This window comes from Lithobates pipiens, unplaced genomic scaffold (assembly GCF_037356315.1).
Source record: "Lithobates pipiens isolate NorthernLeopardFrog02 unplaced genomic scaffold, aLitPip1_a1.2 Scaffold_19, whole genome shotgun sequence".
NCBI classification, from domain to species: Eukaryota; Metazoa; Chordata; class Amphibia; order Anura; family Ranidae; genus Lithobates; species Lithobates pipiens.
The window spans coordinates 205,786,296-205,802,627 of record NW_027507764.1 but is presented as its reverse complement, the minus strand read 5'-3'; the positions used below and the strand labels follow the sequence as shown (position 1 = coordinate 205,802,627).

The following is a 16,332-nucleotide window of genomic DNA, read 5'->3' as shown; positions in this document are numbered from 1 at the left end:
TCTCTCTCCCCTCCCTCCCTGCCTGTCAGCTCTGTCCACTCCACTGACAATCCTGGTGCATTCAAATCTATACTATGATCATGCCATCCCCTCTGGTATATTATGTTATGTGCCCCTGTGTCTGTGCTGTATAAAAAAGATGCAAATTATACCACATATCAGAGCGTCTCCCATCGCTCACATGACTCCTCGGATCTCTCTCTCCTCCCCGGCTGACGGCGGCAGTGCTTGACCACGGCCACTATAGCTGTCACCCGAGGAGAGCCAAGGAGCCACATGAGGGCTTGGAGCAACGCTCTGATATACAGTATAATGGCCATTTTTGGTTTTTTTTTTCAAAGCACAGGCACATGGGCAAATAGCACAAGGGCACAGGATGGCATGATCATATTATAGTGCCTTAACAACCACTTTAAGTTGGCTCAAAAATATAAAAAAAATGACTTTTGTTATATCGTTTAGTGATGTAAAAAGCTGTATTTGTTATGTAAAACATGTATGAATAAGTTGTCTCTTTTCTCTCAGGAATATGTTCTTACTGCATGAATGAAATTAGTAAGGGGCAACAGCCATGAATCTTCATCAGCTCATCTAGCAGACCGCTATATGCAGATGGAAAAAATTATATGTAGTCGTGCAGCTGATTACACTTCAGAGATGCTGCAGTTCTGAAAGGCAAAATGTCTGCTAAGCTTGACTCCATAAACACTGAAGTAGACATGGGCTGCAGGTAGCCATCTTCATCAATGACAACTTTGCTACATACTTTGACTTTTGGCGCTGTAATGACTCTTGCTGCTTTGTGCTGTCATGGTTTTCCTGGAGGAGATAATTCACTGGAACCGAAGATCGATCTTTCTGCTGGTATCTACTGTCTGATATTCCTGTGCCTTTGTGTTTTATTATAATGCTGGCTCCCATGCCAACCTAAAAACAGATTTTGTGACATTCAGCTATGGAATGGTGATTTTTATACTACTTTGTCTATATGTTTACTGCTTGTGAAGCTCAGTTGAGATTGGCATAATGTGAATATTTGGTAGCTATAGTGTCTGCTGCGCTTGGACGTTATCAAATGTGATTTACAGATTTTTTTTTTAAAGGTGCGGTGTCCACAAGGGCCTTCCCACTAGCCAAGGCTAAAGACTAGCTTGCACTAGAATTTCCTTCAGTAAACCTCCCTTTGCTTAGCTGCTGTATTTATGATGCACTTCTTCAAACCTATTTACATTTTCTAAGTTCTTCAGATTTTTGTCATAATATTTATTGAATTAATGTTGATGCTTAAACGCACTACCAAGGATTGTTCAAGCATGAGTCTCTGATTATTATTCCTGGCCATACACTACTCAAATTTCTCCTAGAGAACTGTTTAAACTGCAATAATTAAGCACGTTAGGGAGCACAGAGCAACTGACAGTGTAGAAATAAAATAGATCTAGGGTCCTGGAATAGACTGAGGAGTACAGATTCAGGGTTTTTTTTTTTTTTATTGCTTTTTCTGTGAGAAAGACAAATGACTCACTGTGTCTTGACTGCATTCAGTTGGGAGTAAAGGTGGTAGTACCTTACCCTTAAATACCTTTTTGAATAACTTGTATTTCATAATGCAAGTGAGAAGGAAAATGCGCTGACAAAGGGGAAAGAAGAAAGTGAAAAAAGCCACTAGCAAAAACAGTCGGATATACTGTGCAATACAATTAGAACAAAAATTATGCAGTGCTATTAAAAATAAATCAAATCAGTCCATAAAGATAGTGAGCAAATATTGGCAAAAGATGTATTTAAAAAATGTATATAAAAAAAAAATTGTAAATAGATATTGTTCATGAAAACGTGCAAAAATTAAAGTCATAAGTATGCGTGATCGACTGCCACCACCAATGTAAGATAGACTTAGAGTTGTAGGACTCTATTATGGAGTCAAATGCACTTAGTATGATATATCCCCATAAATCAGGCATTGCATATCCTCCAGTAACATTAAAATTCAAAATAATGCAAGTGTATCACATATGAAACAACAAGCGTAAAATCAATAAAGAACAAATAGACCATGCGTGGAGGTAGCCAAGTTTGTGTACACAGCAAGACAAGCGTGGCAACAGCACGTACGTAGGCTCCACCTTACATGTTTCACCACAACTGAAGTCATCGGGAGCATGTACGATTTTAGGTAGTTCATAATGGCCTGTATGGTCAGCAGTTGAGTTGAGCTGCCAATACTAAGGTTAAAGTATACTGATCAACATTGTAACATTTTGACGCAAGATAGCTGATCTTACCTTACCTGATCTGATCACGTCAGTGATTAAGACCCCTTTCCCACTGAGGCACTTTACAGGCGTTTTTGCGCTAAATATAGCGCCTGTAAAGTGTCTGTAAACTGCCTCTTCTGCAGCCCCAGTGTGAGAGCCCAAGTGCTTTCACATCAGGGCTGTGCGCTTGCAGGACAGGAAAAAAAAAGTCCTGCAAGCAGCATCTTTGGAGCGGTGCGAGAGTGGTGTATACACCGCTCCTCCTCCACCCCTGCCCATTGAAATGAATGGGCGCCACTTTGAAAGCAACGCTAAGCGGGTGCTTTTAACCCCTTCTGGGGGGTTACAAACACGCTGCTATAACAGCGGTAATGTGCCGTTAATCCTAGCGCCGCTTTACCGCTAACGCCCATACCGCCTCAGTGTGAAAGGGGTCTTAAGGTATTTTTATTACCTACCTGGACAGCTAAAAAGCTTTGGGTAACATGCATACAATAAGGGAGCATGTCCAAACATGGGCCTCATTTTGTTTCTTGTACATTAGGTAGTTTTAAAGCAGAACTGGACAATTTCCAGTCACTCTGGAAACAGAAAAAACCTCCGGTGACCGAATGCAGGGGTTTGGAGGTACAGGGAGTACTCCTGTAGCGGGCCAGGGTGGCTTGGGTCCAGCAGGGGCTGCCGATGGGTTGTGATTCTGTTACATAAGCTGTATGAAGGTAGGATTCCACACGTCTCTCTAGACAGGACTGAAACGTGGCCCAGGGACACATGTACTGGATGCTGCTTTGGGATCAAACTCAGATGACTGCTCACTCTTAAGACGACTTCTTGTTCCTTTGTATCAGCAATGTTTGTCAATTTTCATTGATAGTCTGTTGGGGGGGCTCCCTACTGAACCTGTTTAAAGTTAATCACCCCAAAAGGCAGCAGAGTATCAATCCTTCACCACCAAGTACTCAGAAAGTCTCCACCTAATGCAGGCTGCTCCATTCCTGGAGCCCCCCACAGCCTCTGGCTCTGCGCAGCTCCAATCCACAGAACACAGTACACACTTGGCTAGAGAATTGCCTGCTGCTGGCCATAGATGGCCATAGACCTCTGTCTTTACACCAAACAAGTGCACGATTAACGCCTGAGAACCCAAACTAGACTTGAGCAAATGTCCCAGCTAACTAACCGATGGCCATTCGCTGTGGAGGCTTGTTGAACTTTGTCCAATAGATTCTAGGAGGATGATGTTTTGTTGGAGGAGCTCCAGGGCTGCACTAGGGTATCTGCTAATCTGCAAGTCAAGGAGACACCAAGATACCCCTAGGGAACTAGAGGGTGACCCTAGCTTTTATCTGAAGTGTTTAGCGGAACCCAAGAAATTGGCATGCCCCTAGTCTATAGTCTGCTGGTTTTTTGGAGGCCTGACCCCAGCTTGTTATCTGCAAGGTCTAGGGGATCATCAGAATTGGCATGATCCTAGTCTGTAGTCTGATGGGTCTTGAGAAGGCACCCCAGCCAGGTCCTGTAATACAGTACTCTGATATCGGGCCCCATCATGTCAGCAAGGGGGCCCAGCAGGGGATGCCTGTGGGCAGTAGTTGAGATCCTGTTGGGCAAACTTTATGGGGTCCCATCATTTTCTAAGACTGCCCTGACTGGGTTGTTGAGAGCAATGCCGGTAGGGAGATGGGTGCTGAATTGCCAGAACTATTGGTAAACCAGTACTACGTGAGGATGTAGCAGTTAATGTAACTGTATTGACAACAGGTGTTGCCATGAGGCAGACTGAGCAAAGTCATGCCAATGTGTGAGAAAGATGAAGTGTGGCACAGGCGAAGTGTGGCTGTCTTTGTCTTATGGAGCTCCAGCTGTCAATACAGTCACATTAGCTGCTACATTCCCACATGGGGCTATCTTTACCAGATGATGGCCCCAGCATTTTAGCCCTTGCCCCCACTGGCATTAGTTGTATGGTCATGTTGGGGAAACGATGTTCTAGACATCATCAGGTGCCTGTGTTTACCTCGATTACTGCGGCTCCGATTTCCCCTGCCCTCCTCTCAAAGTCACTGTCAATTATCTATTTTTCTAATCTGTGTGTTATGGTTTATTGTCTGCAAGTGTAATTTTATGAATAGAACCAAATAGAAATTCCTGCAGCAAAAGTGGTTGGCTTTACCAAAAATTATCAGTGCTCTGAAGACCAGGAAATCTTTACGAATGGTTTAAAAACATTGGCCGATATTCACAAAATGCTTACAATCAGTGTAAATAATTACATTAGAAAACTAGTATATCAACTTATCTTTTAAAATGTTGAGTAAATTTGTATTCTAATGCATATTTTTGCATTCTGTTTGTTTTCAGTTTCTTTTTCAATTTTTGACTTAGGAAATTAAAATACAGCTTTGGGTCACAAATGAAGGGCTTCTAAAGAAAGCCTGCATGCTGCTAACTATAACTTTAAGTGGGCAGTTTTTCACAAAAGAAGTCTTCTTCTAAGTATCAAGTGTCTACAGTACTGTCTATGGATAAGGACAATGTAGCTGAACAAAAAACAATCCCCATCCTCTTCCTTTCAGAGTTTGTTGCCCATTACCTCTGTTAGCATACGGAAGATTTGAAGAGGTAAGCACTTAAAAATGCTTTCTTTTTAAAACACGCCCATTTATATTTATGGTCTGACAGCACATCAGATGTCTACCGCAGCCATGCATTTGTGACCAAAAGTACAGTTACCCTTTCAGGAGTCAGTTTACCCAAGGCTGATATTTATATATATTTTACATATACTTTGGTAATGAGTAGACCTTAATGGCTTGAGCATCACTATCCCTTTGCCTCATCTGTTGTAGTTGGAAAAGAGAATTATAAGCTAGCAGTATTTTCCCAGCCTTTAAAAAAGTTTATTTAAAACCCATTGAGAAAAGGTGGTGGGGGGGCAAATTGACCTGACCCTCTGGATGAATTTTTTTTTCTGTATCACTGACCCAGAACAAATATGCATATCATAATTTCTCAAGAGCCAATTCACAGATTACTACCAGGCAACTTACATTTTCAGAGGAAGCTCAGAATTAGCAGCCTACATATTTTTTCCAAGACCGATCCCCTTTAATTAAACAATCCTGACAAGAGACTGGTGTTTAAGAAGCCATCCATGACCTGGATTTTTTTTAATCTATTTTCTATCCTTTTAAATGTCTTTTTACTATAAACGATTGCACACAATACACGCCCACAAGGCGTTTCCTGTACCTGCAAACAACATTTTTGGCATTGTTCCATGTGTTGTTTTTTTTTTTTTGTTTTTTGTTTTTTTTGTAAGCTTAGGACTCCTTAGTAGCAAAAAATTATCAGTAACTTTGGAACAATCTTTGGTACAAAACTCTTTTATTAAACAAGTCTGAAAGCCCTGTCTTATGTCCGGAGGTAGTTATATTATCCTTGTTACATTTTATGTAATAGCTGCAGCATAAGCCTTAAACTAGAAACTAGGATATAAATACAACTGATAATTCAACCTGGTAAAACAAGCGTTATAGGTAGACTAGCTATTTAAATGTACCAATTACATCTATAGCATGTACTACAACTGTTTGAATGTGTGTGATAAAGCATATCAATGAAGTTGTGCAGTTTTTCATAGTTTGTAAAACTCAATGCAATCAAAATTTAAAGATTGTGTTTTGGTATGGTTTGTATATTTTATGTGTGTATTCCAGGATTCATAAATATCCTACAGCATATAGCGTCCCTTTTTAGTTTTAGGAAGTTCCTCTTACTCTGAAAATGTAGATCTTAAAGACAGCACATAAAATAGTTCCAATTTAAGATGTATATTTATTCTTCAATGTCTCAATTCTGTATATACAGTTATATATTTTAGCAGATAGATCTGTTTATAGTTTTAATATAAAGGTCTATGGAGAATGTATAAATGTGATATATAATAACCCCCCCTTGCAGATGTTTTACTTTGGAGGCTTGCTTTTTTTGATCTGGGGCTGCCCACTCCCGATTGTATATTTGCAGTTTCACAGCTAATATAGTTAGACATGGTGATACTTGGCATGGTAATGATGTGTTGAGATTAGCCATAGGTGGAATTTCATCTCACCATGTTGAAAATATTCCCAATTGTTAAAATGCTACATACAAGCTTATGTTGTATATGTCACATACAGTTTATCCTGAAGGGGTAGTTTTTGCAAAATAGAACCTCAAGGTTTAATTTTCACATTTAAATGAATAATAATGATACTAACTTTTCCTAATATTTGCAGAATATATGCCAATTTGATCTCAATTTGGCACTGTTGTGTTTCAGTCTCTGGCAGTCATTATTTATTTATTTTATTTTTTGTATGTGTATTAGTCAGGAATTTGGGGATTTGGGAGGAATCCCAACACTGTTTGAACCAAAATGCAGTCTGCAGAACAGCCACTAAGAATGCAAGTGAATATCTTTTACAGTAGATCTCTGCAAAATGAAAATATGTTTTGCATGTGTCTGTTAACTGACATTTATTGTTGGATCAGGTTATATTTGTTTACCTCTATAGGGATGACTTTTGTTTAACTGTGAACATCTGTTAACAAATTCTATTTAATGTAATTACTATACAGGGATTTTTTAAAGGTTTCCGTACTTTACTTGCATTGCATTTCTTACCCTTGCTGCATGTGCATTGCAGCCTGCATTTACCATACAAGTGATGTTTTTGATTATTATTAGTTTGAGCTTCAATTCATTTCATGTAATTTTAATGCTTCCTCCACAGCAACAGCACATACTTCTCTTTCCTTTACTCCCCTGTCGGTAAGGGAAGAAAGCCCAATGTAAGACTGGCATTTCTATGTGGAGCTTACACATTGTTGAGGACTTTCCCTCTTCCCCATGTGACATCCCTGGGCCAATTACCAAGCGCCTGAGTTGTCGCAACAAAGGAAGGGGAGTGAATCAAATGCTCTTGTATATGTAGAATTACTGGGTGTTTTCTTCTCTTCTGCCAGCTAAACAAACCAAAAGAAAGGTAAGTGGTTCTGGGAAGAGGGGTATTAAAGTGAACCTGTTGCTTTACCCTGCAAAGGCACTGCTTTGCTCTAGGGGCTCTTTGACACCAGTGTAGTGTACCAATAGGCACTAGATTTTTTTAACAGATTAGGGCTAATGACACGATTTACGTCAGCAGTGTAAACAAGTCTATATTTTTTTTCAGTGCCTTGCTCTCTGGAGTTTTGAAAGTAGTACATCTTTTACATACTGGTGTGAATAAGCCCTGTTTGTAGTCTTTCTTTTGACTATACTGTATATGTTCATGCCACATGAGATAACTGGTAATCTGTAATTATTGATACTTTGTAAATATTTGTATATACACAAATCCTTGAGCACTAATTATTGCTTAATAAATGCTTTTAATTTACAGACAAGTCTTCAAAAGTCCTTATTTTTCAATTGTAATGTTTCATACTTCCAGAAAAAATGGTTCATAAAGAAGGAAAAAAAGTATTTGATCCCCTGCTGATTTTGTACATTTGCCCACTGAAAAAGAAATGATCAGTCTATAATTTAATGGTAGGTTTATTTTAACGGTGAGAGACAGAATAACAACAAATGAATCCGGAAAAAATACATTTCAAAAAAGTTATAAATTGGTTTGCATTTTAATGAGCGAAATAAGTATTTGGCCCCTTTGCAAAACATGACTTAGTACTTGTTGGCAATCACAGTGGTCAGACGTTTCTTGTAGCTGACCACCAGGTTTGCACACATCTGAGGAGGGATTTTGTCCCACTCTTCTTTCCAGATCCTCTCCAAGTCATTAAGGTTTCGAGGCTGACATTTGTTAACTTCAACCTTCAGCTCCCTCCACATATTTTCTGTAGGATTAAGGTCTGGAGACTGAGCCACTCCTTTGTTGCCTTGGCCATGTGTTTTGTGTCATTCTAATGCTGGAATACCCATCCACTTTTCAATGCCCTGGCTGAGGGAAGGAGGTTCTCACTCAAGATTTGATGGTGCATGGTCCCGTCCATCGTCCCTTTTTGATGCGGTGAAGTTGTCCTGTCCCCTTAGCAGAAAAACACACCCAAAGCATAATGTTTCCACATCCATGTTTGACGCTGGAGATGGTGTTTTTGGGGTCATAGGCAGCATTCCTCCTGCTCCTCCAAACACGGCACGTTGAGTTGATGACAAAGAGATTTTGGTGTCCTCTTACCACAACACATTCACCCAGTTGTCCTCTGAATCATTCAGATGTTCGTTAGCAAACTTCAAATGGGTCTGTACATGTGCTTTCTTAAGAAGGGGGACCTTGTGGGCGCTGCAGGATTTCAGTCCTTTGTAGTGTAGTGTGTTACTATTTGTTTCCTTGGCGACTATGGTCCCAGCTGCCTTGAAATCATTAACAAGATTCTCCTGTGTAGTTCTGGGCTGATTCCTCACCGTTCTCATGATCATTGAAACTCCACGAGGTGAGATCTTGCATGGAGCCCCAGACCGAGGGAGAGTGACAGTTATTTTGTGTTTCTTCCATTTGGGAATAATCGCACCAACTGTCACCCTCTCACCAAGCTACTTGGTCGATGGATTTGTAGCCCATTCCAGCCTTGTGTAGGTCTACAATCTTGTCCCTGACATCCTTGGACAGCTCTTTAGTCTTGGCCATGGTGGAGAGATTGGAATCTGATTGCTTCTGTGGCAGGTGTCTTTTATACAGGTAACAAGCTGCGATTAGGAGCACTCCCTTTTAAGGCAGTGTTTCTCAATTCCAGTCCGCAAGGCGCACCAACAGGTCATGTTTTCAGGCCTTCCATTATTTTGCACAGATGATTTGATCAGTTTCACTGCCTTAGTAATTACCACAGCCGTTTCATCTGAGAGAAATCCTGAGAACATGATCTGTTGGTGTGCCTTGAGGACTGGAATTGAGAAACACTGCTCCTAATCTCAGCTCATTACCTGTATATAAGACACCTGGCAGCCATAAATCTTGGTGATTGATTGATAGATCAAATACTTATTTCACTCATTAAAATGCAAATCATCTTATAACTTTTTTCAAATGTGTTTTTCTGGATATTTTTGTTTTTATTCTCTCTCACTGTTAAAATAAATCTACCATTAAAATAATAGACTGATCATTTCTTTGTCAATGGGCAAACGTACAAAATCAGCAAGGGATCTAATACCTTTTCCCTCACTGTATACTATTCAAGTGATTGCTCATATTCGTTATGCAGATGCTTTCTACATATATCTTGAAGCGGTGGGATAAAAAGGTCAGATTCATAACCACTGGGTACAAAGTGATTGCACTGATTTTAGTCTGATAAACATCTGGAAAATATATAGCACTTATATAAAATTGGGAAAGAAGTCTATATTGGTTTAATCATAAAACACATAGTTAGTATGTGTATAACAAATTGTTAACATTTACATATATCCCTTTTCCCGAGCTTTTCTAACTGGCAGGACAGTTTTAATAAGGTCAGAAACCTACTATTTGTTTTGGTGATCGCTGTCATCAGGACTGAAAGTGAGGGAAAATCCAAAATTTTGGATTGCTGCTAGAACAGAAACAGAAGGGAAGATGTTCCGACCAGTACACTTGTTCCAGTGCCAACTGTCAACTTACCTCACTTTGGGTAAATTTCTTCTCACTTCCTGTTGTATTTAGAGAACAGAAAGTAGAAAGAAATCTCCCCAGTGAGACTCGCATGGGCAAAAAAAATAAAAAATGGTGGTTTTAATAATTCTGTACAGTATGCAAAATGAAAAATAAAGATACTTTCAATAGCTGTAGATGTTACAGTACATTGAATATAAAACTTACATAACCATGAATATTTGGAACTGATCCAACAGGTAACACATACTTCATGCTGACTGTACACTAATGCATTGTATATTTACTGTCTCATCTTGTACTTGAAAAACAACATGGCAGGCCAATATAGGATGATCTTCATAAGTAATATACAATAGCTGAGAAATGCTGCTCGGTAACTCAAAGGTCTGACAAATACAGCTCCTGGAAAAATAATTGATAAAGGAAATGTTAATTTGTGAAATAATTGCAGACAAAACACTACCCATTCAAAGCCAATTGTGAATACAATTTAATGTTTGCAAGCCAAAAAAACTGTTATATTAGATGTTCAACTGTAAACTTTTTTAATGGCTTTCTCCTCTGTATTAAAAAAATAAAATAAAGATCATATTTACCTGTTCCATGCTCCAACTCTGTTCTCCTATGCTTGTCCTCTTTTTTGTGTTTAAGCCCTGGTTCACATTGGTACGATTTGACATGTCAGATTGCCAGCAATGGCACCGTCCTCATTGGTGCGACGCACTGATTTCAAAAAGTAATCTGCACAGATCTCTCTGAAATTGCAGCTGAAATCAGGACTGACATGCAGGAGTGAAATCGTGCGAGGTCAGCTGAACGGCTAAAGTGAATAGAGGGATCCTCTCTGCTCCAGTGGCTGCTAAATACCCGGGCACTGCCTGAATCCAAAAGTCTTCTGCCCGGCTCCTTCAGCATTGCGGTGCCAGCATATATGACACCTTTACAGTTTGTTTTCCTTAGGAAGCACCCACAGCTTGAGTAGAAAAGTCTGCCCTCTGCCAGGACCCACAGCGTGACATCCCTACTCTGTGGAAAGCAGAGATCCGACACTGCTGATTCAGAGCCAGAGCTGTCCAATCAGCAGGTAGCATAAGCTTTACAGATTGCAGAGCTATAGTTCTGACTCAGTAGGGAGAGTGTCAGATCTCTTAGGGGAGATTACTGCTTCCACATAGAGCAAGGGTCTCACTCTGCAGCTGCTGGCCAGGGGCAGACTTTCAAATTTTAATGACGCACAGCATCATTCAACCCATTTTTGTGAGCCTGAGGCATCATGGATACAACCCCTCGATCATAGTAGAATACTGCAGTCAGGGGTAACAATGTAATTAAAGCATTACCACTCTCTTCAGGCTACCACAGAAGGAAGAGGAACCTCATCGCCACATGACCAGCCCAAATGCATCTGAAAAAAGGTGTTTGTTTCAAGTGTGAGAGAATGGAGTTGGGCTTTAAAGAGGAAGTAAACCCTGATGAGTTTACTTCCTCTTTCATTCCCTGCAAAGGCAAAGCATAATGGACTACTATGCATCGCATATTAGTCCATTATGTGTCACTTACCTGACACAGGAGCCAGCGAAGTCGCCGCTGTCCCCTGTAGTCCGCCGCATCCATCTTCTTGGTGGGGTCTCGCAGCTCCGCCGCTGTCATTCTGCTAAGCCGCGATGACGTCACTCCCGCGCATGTGCACGGGAGCCGACACGTGTGGCAGCTCCGTCGCTGAGAATGCCGCGCTCAGTGCGCCTGCGCACCGCTGTCTACGGCGCATGCGCCGTAGACCGGTGCCTGTTTTCGGGCAAATATCTCCTGAACCATATAGGTTTAGGAGATATTTCTTGGACCTACAGGTAAGCCTTAATCTAGGCTTACCTGTAGGTCAAAGCGGTTTGTAAGGGTTAACAACCACTTTAAGTAGCAGACAACTTGCATATTAGTCCTGATATCCTTGCATTGCTCTGTTCTAGAAATAACAATTAGACCCCTTTTACACTGGGGCACTTTTCAGGTGTTTTCGTGCTAAAAATAGGGCCTAAAAAGCGCCTCTCAAGCTACCCCAGTGTGAAAGCTTGAGTGCTTTTATACTTGGATGGTGCACTTGCAGGACGGGAAAAAAAGTCCTGCAGCCAGAATCCTTGGGGTGGTGCGGGAGTGGTGTATGTACCACTTCCAAACTGCCCCTGCCCATTAAAATGAATTGGTAGTGTTGACGAAGCGCCTGCAGAGTGCTTTGGCAGCTGCGCGACACAGGCTCTATTAACTCTTCAGCCGCTAGTAGGGGTTAAGTGTCCTGCTATCGGCCAAAAAGCACCACTATAACAGCGATAAAGCGCCGCTAAAACTAGTAGCGCTTTACCGCTAATGCCCGCACCACCCCAGTGTAAAAGGGATCTAACTTTTTAAAAGGGGTTATAAAGGTTCTTTTTTTTTTCACCTTAATGCATCCTATGCATTAAAGTGAAACAAATCTGACGATTACCAGCCCCAGTTTTACTTACCTGACCCCTGGAAAGTCCTGCGTTGCGAATGCGCTGGATTTTTGCCCGGGGTTCTTGGCTCTTCATTGGATAGACTGATGGCAGCGCAGCCATTTGCATGCTCTGCTGTCAATCAAATCCAATCATGTGGGGCCTAGTCCTGCACTCGGCGGCTATGGACGCCGAATGTAGGACTCGGGAGTACGCCCGCAAGGTAACCCCCTGGGAGGGCGCCTCTCCCAGGGGGTTATCTGAGATTGGGAGGAGCTAGGAGAGCTGCCGGGGGACCCCAGAAAACACCATTTGGGGCAACTCTGTGCAAAACAAGCTGCACATTGGAGGCAATGACATGTTTGTTTATAAAAAAAATAAAAATTGAACCTTAATGCCCCGTACACACGAGAGGACTTATGTCCGACAGACTTCCAAAGGAGTTCCGCCGGAGTTCCGATGGAGTTCTGACAGACTTTTCGGCCGAACGGACTTGGCCACACACGATCACACTAAACTCCGACGGATTCGAACGTGATGACGTACGACCCGACTCGAATAAGGAAGTTCATAGCCAGTAGCCAATAGCTGCCCTAGCGTCGGTTTTAGTCCGTCGGAGTAGCATACACACGAGCGGAGTTTTCGAAGGGGACCGGGTCCGGCGGAGTTCCTTCGGGAAAATTTGAAGCATGCTTCATTTCTAAAGTCCGTCAGACTTTGGCGAATCAAAAGTCCGTTGCAGCCCACACACGATCGGATAGTCTGACGGACTCGGTCCTTCGGACTTTGGATGTTGAAAAGTCCGCTCGTGTGTACGGGGCATTAGTGTCACTTTAAGCTCATCAGCAAAAGTCAGCTCCACCACCTGTGCCTTGTATGAATCATAGAAAGATAGGGGAACACAAGCGTCACAAAGTATCCTCTTCTGTCTGCAGCCAACTGCGAAAAATTTAATTTTCTTATACGCACGAAAACCGGGGGCACTTCATATGCAGTATGTGTACAGTCTCCCTAGAAATGTAGTTGCCTATTATTGCAATTGGCCAACTGCTTTGTCTAGGAACAGTCACTTGCTTCTGAAGCATCACTTTCTCACTGGACAAAACCAAAATAATCTGTCTCGCTAGCAAAAGAGCAGCAACAGACTAGTGATAGGTTGCTGATGAGTGACACAATTGCTAGCGAGACATGGCCCCAGTACTGATCATATGAATATAGCAGATAGACCCTCCCACTTAGCACCCTGGAAGGAGAAAATGTACTGTATATTGATGATGTGCAGAGCACTATATTTTTTTTTTTTTTTCTCAACAAACATGAAATTGCACCCATTTACCACTCGGCGCTACAGCCCGAATATTTCCTTATGTTCAGTGTACTTGCTTCTATACTTTGATATCTCACGAATGATATTATTTGGGAAAGAAACGCATCAAAAATATAAAAGCACAAGAGCAGAAGGAAACGATGTGCAAAAATATATATATTACCTCTAGATTTGTACTTGTAAAAACATCTTCTGTACCGATTATTTTCTTCACGGTAATCTGTGAAAATGTATTGCGTTATGTCTTTACAAATGTGGATTATAATATTAAAAGGTTCAAGAATGTTATTTTAGTACATTTATATTAAAGCTTAACTTTACTAGATTTTTGCTACCAATATGTCTATAGTTAAAATGTTTGTAAAGGTTGAAGGTTTTAAAAAAAAAAAAAAAATCTGCATGGAGCTTCCCCCCTAATAAATCATACTTCCATGTTCTGTGTAAGAGAGCGGTCCTGATCCTTCTTTTCCCCCTTTTCCTGCACTTTGCGGTGCATTTTGAAAACACATGGCAATGCGCATCACATTTGTGTTACCATTTATTTGCATCCACATGTTTCCAAATGCACGGCAACACGCAAGAAAACGCACGCTTTGGGGAGCTTTTCAAATATGCGTGGCAATGTGTGGCTCGACAGCATTACCATTTGTTTGCATCTGCAGGTTTCTGAGCACATGGCAACCTGCAATAAAAAAAATGCACCCTTTGCCTTGCATTTCAAAAACAACCAGCAATGTGTTTTATCTCAGTGTTACCATTTAGGCTGTGTTCTCATTTACATGTTTCTAAATGCACAGCAATGAAAACGTGCTTTGTCATGTGTTTAGAAAACAAACAGCAATTAACGTCACATTTGCATTACCATTCATTCACATGTGTGCATTTCCAAATACACGGCAATCCACAATAAAATGCACGGCGTGCTTGTATTACCATTCATTTGCATCTGTGCATTTCCAAATGTACGGCAACCCACAAGAAAATGCACACCATGCCATGCTTTTAAAAAAAAAAAAAAGCAACACGTGTTGGGCTTGTCTTACCATTCGTTTGCATCTGCACATTTCTGAATGCACAGCAACCCGAAAGACATTTTTTTTGTGCCCTTAGAAAATGCGTGGCAATGTGCAGTGCACTTGCATTTCCATTGGTTTGCATCTGTGCGTTTCCAAATGCACGGCAAGCTGCAAGAAAGCACATACTATGCCATGTGTTTGAAATTGCATAGAATTTGAATTTCCAAAATGAGTGGCAACCTGCACAGAAAATGTGTGCTTTGCTGTGCATTTTGAAAACCGATGGAAACTCATGTCGTGCTTGGGTTGCTGTTTGTTCACATCTGGGCCTTTCTGAAAGCAGGACAATCTGCAAGAAAAAGCACATGTTTTCTGTGTGATGGTGATAGTGGCGCTGTAAGTCGTGTAACTCTCATGTGGTGATGTGTGTTCCAGGGCTGTCTGTTAATCCCTCCTAGCAGCAGCACAGCAAGCTTTCAGTACAGGCTGTATAAAGTCATGTACTATGTGATTGTGAATAATGCTGGGATCTGGGACTTGGGAGGTTTGGACTGTTTCTGTAGGTGTGTCTGGGCAGGACTGATAGTTAATTAGGATGTATTCCATCCCACCCACCATTAGAGCTGTGAAGGAAGTTAGATCATTTGCAGACTACAAAGGGCTGTTTTTAGGCTAGAGATGAAGCAGGAAGGGGCTATGAAAGGCATGACTACAGGATTCGTCAACCTTGGTCCTTGCCATTAAATTAAAGACACCGACTGCATGACATGGGTTTTATATGGCCACAGCAGCCAAATTTTATTAGCCAAAGAATAAAATAATATCACTTAAAACATACCTGTAACAATAAGAGGTTTTGGGTGTCTTTTAAGGCACAATTTATTACTGTAATGGTCTATGTGCTCAGCTGTGCCCCAACCGGCTCGAGGACTCTGACATCACACATACTTCCATATTACCTTCCCCAGGGGACCCAGCTCCTGAGAGAACCACCGCTAACCAAGTGTAAGCGCCATACCTTAGATGGGCCCCACTAATCCTGTAACCATGTAATTCCTCACTGACCCCCAAAGACCCCTTGAACCACCACATGAGCTTAAATGAAACCTCATTCAAGCGAATCCCTCCACACCCGCAGGGCCCTCACCACCCATTCCTGGAGGCCCAGAGACCAGATATCAATGCCCACAGCATTCAGGTGAACACCATCGTCTTGCAAATAGCGAAAAGATTGATCTTCCAACTCTGTGCCGAACCACTATGCCCCCGGAGCCGAGCCACAAACCTCCCAACTTCCCTGTTCAACTTAATTCTCGCTTTGTTCAAGCGGCCAACAGATCAAGCAAACCGCCACACCGTTCTAGCCACAATGTCCGACCACACAACGATGTAGCCAGTAAATTTGTGCATTAAGCGCAAAATGTCAAATTTGACATCCCTCACCAGATCCCTGGGGGCCCAAACCCCCAAATTATTGCCCCCTGCCTGCAGCACTAAAACATCTGGGGGCCTGTCAACTCTGGAATATTAATGAAATTCGGGGAGAACGTGGCCCCAGATCATGCCCGAACTCCCAACCATTTGAGAACAGTTTCATTCCGTGGAATGCCAAGTTGCCTCCCTTTGGGC

The 16,332-nt window shown here is 41.7% G+C and overlaps 1 protein-coding gene across 3 annotated transcripts in view; it reads left to right on the top strand.

Moving 5' to 3' along the window:
• STARD3NL (STARD3 N-terminal like) overlaps nt 1-7,688 on the top strand; it is a 103,499-nt gene extending 95,811 nt beyond the window's left edge. For all 3 annotated transcript variants that reach the window (XM_077491644.1, XM_077491645.1, XM_077491646.1), the window contains one exon: nt 526-7,688. The gene's annotated coding sequence lies outside the window, so the exon portion shown is untranslated. The remainder of the gene's footprint in view (nt 1-525) is intronic.
• The last annotated feature ends 8,644 nt before the right edge of the window (nt 7,689-16,332 follow it).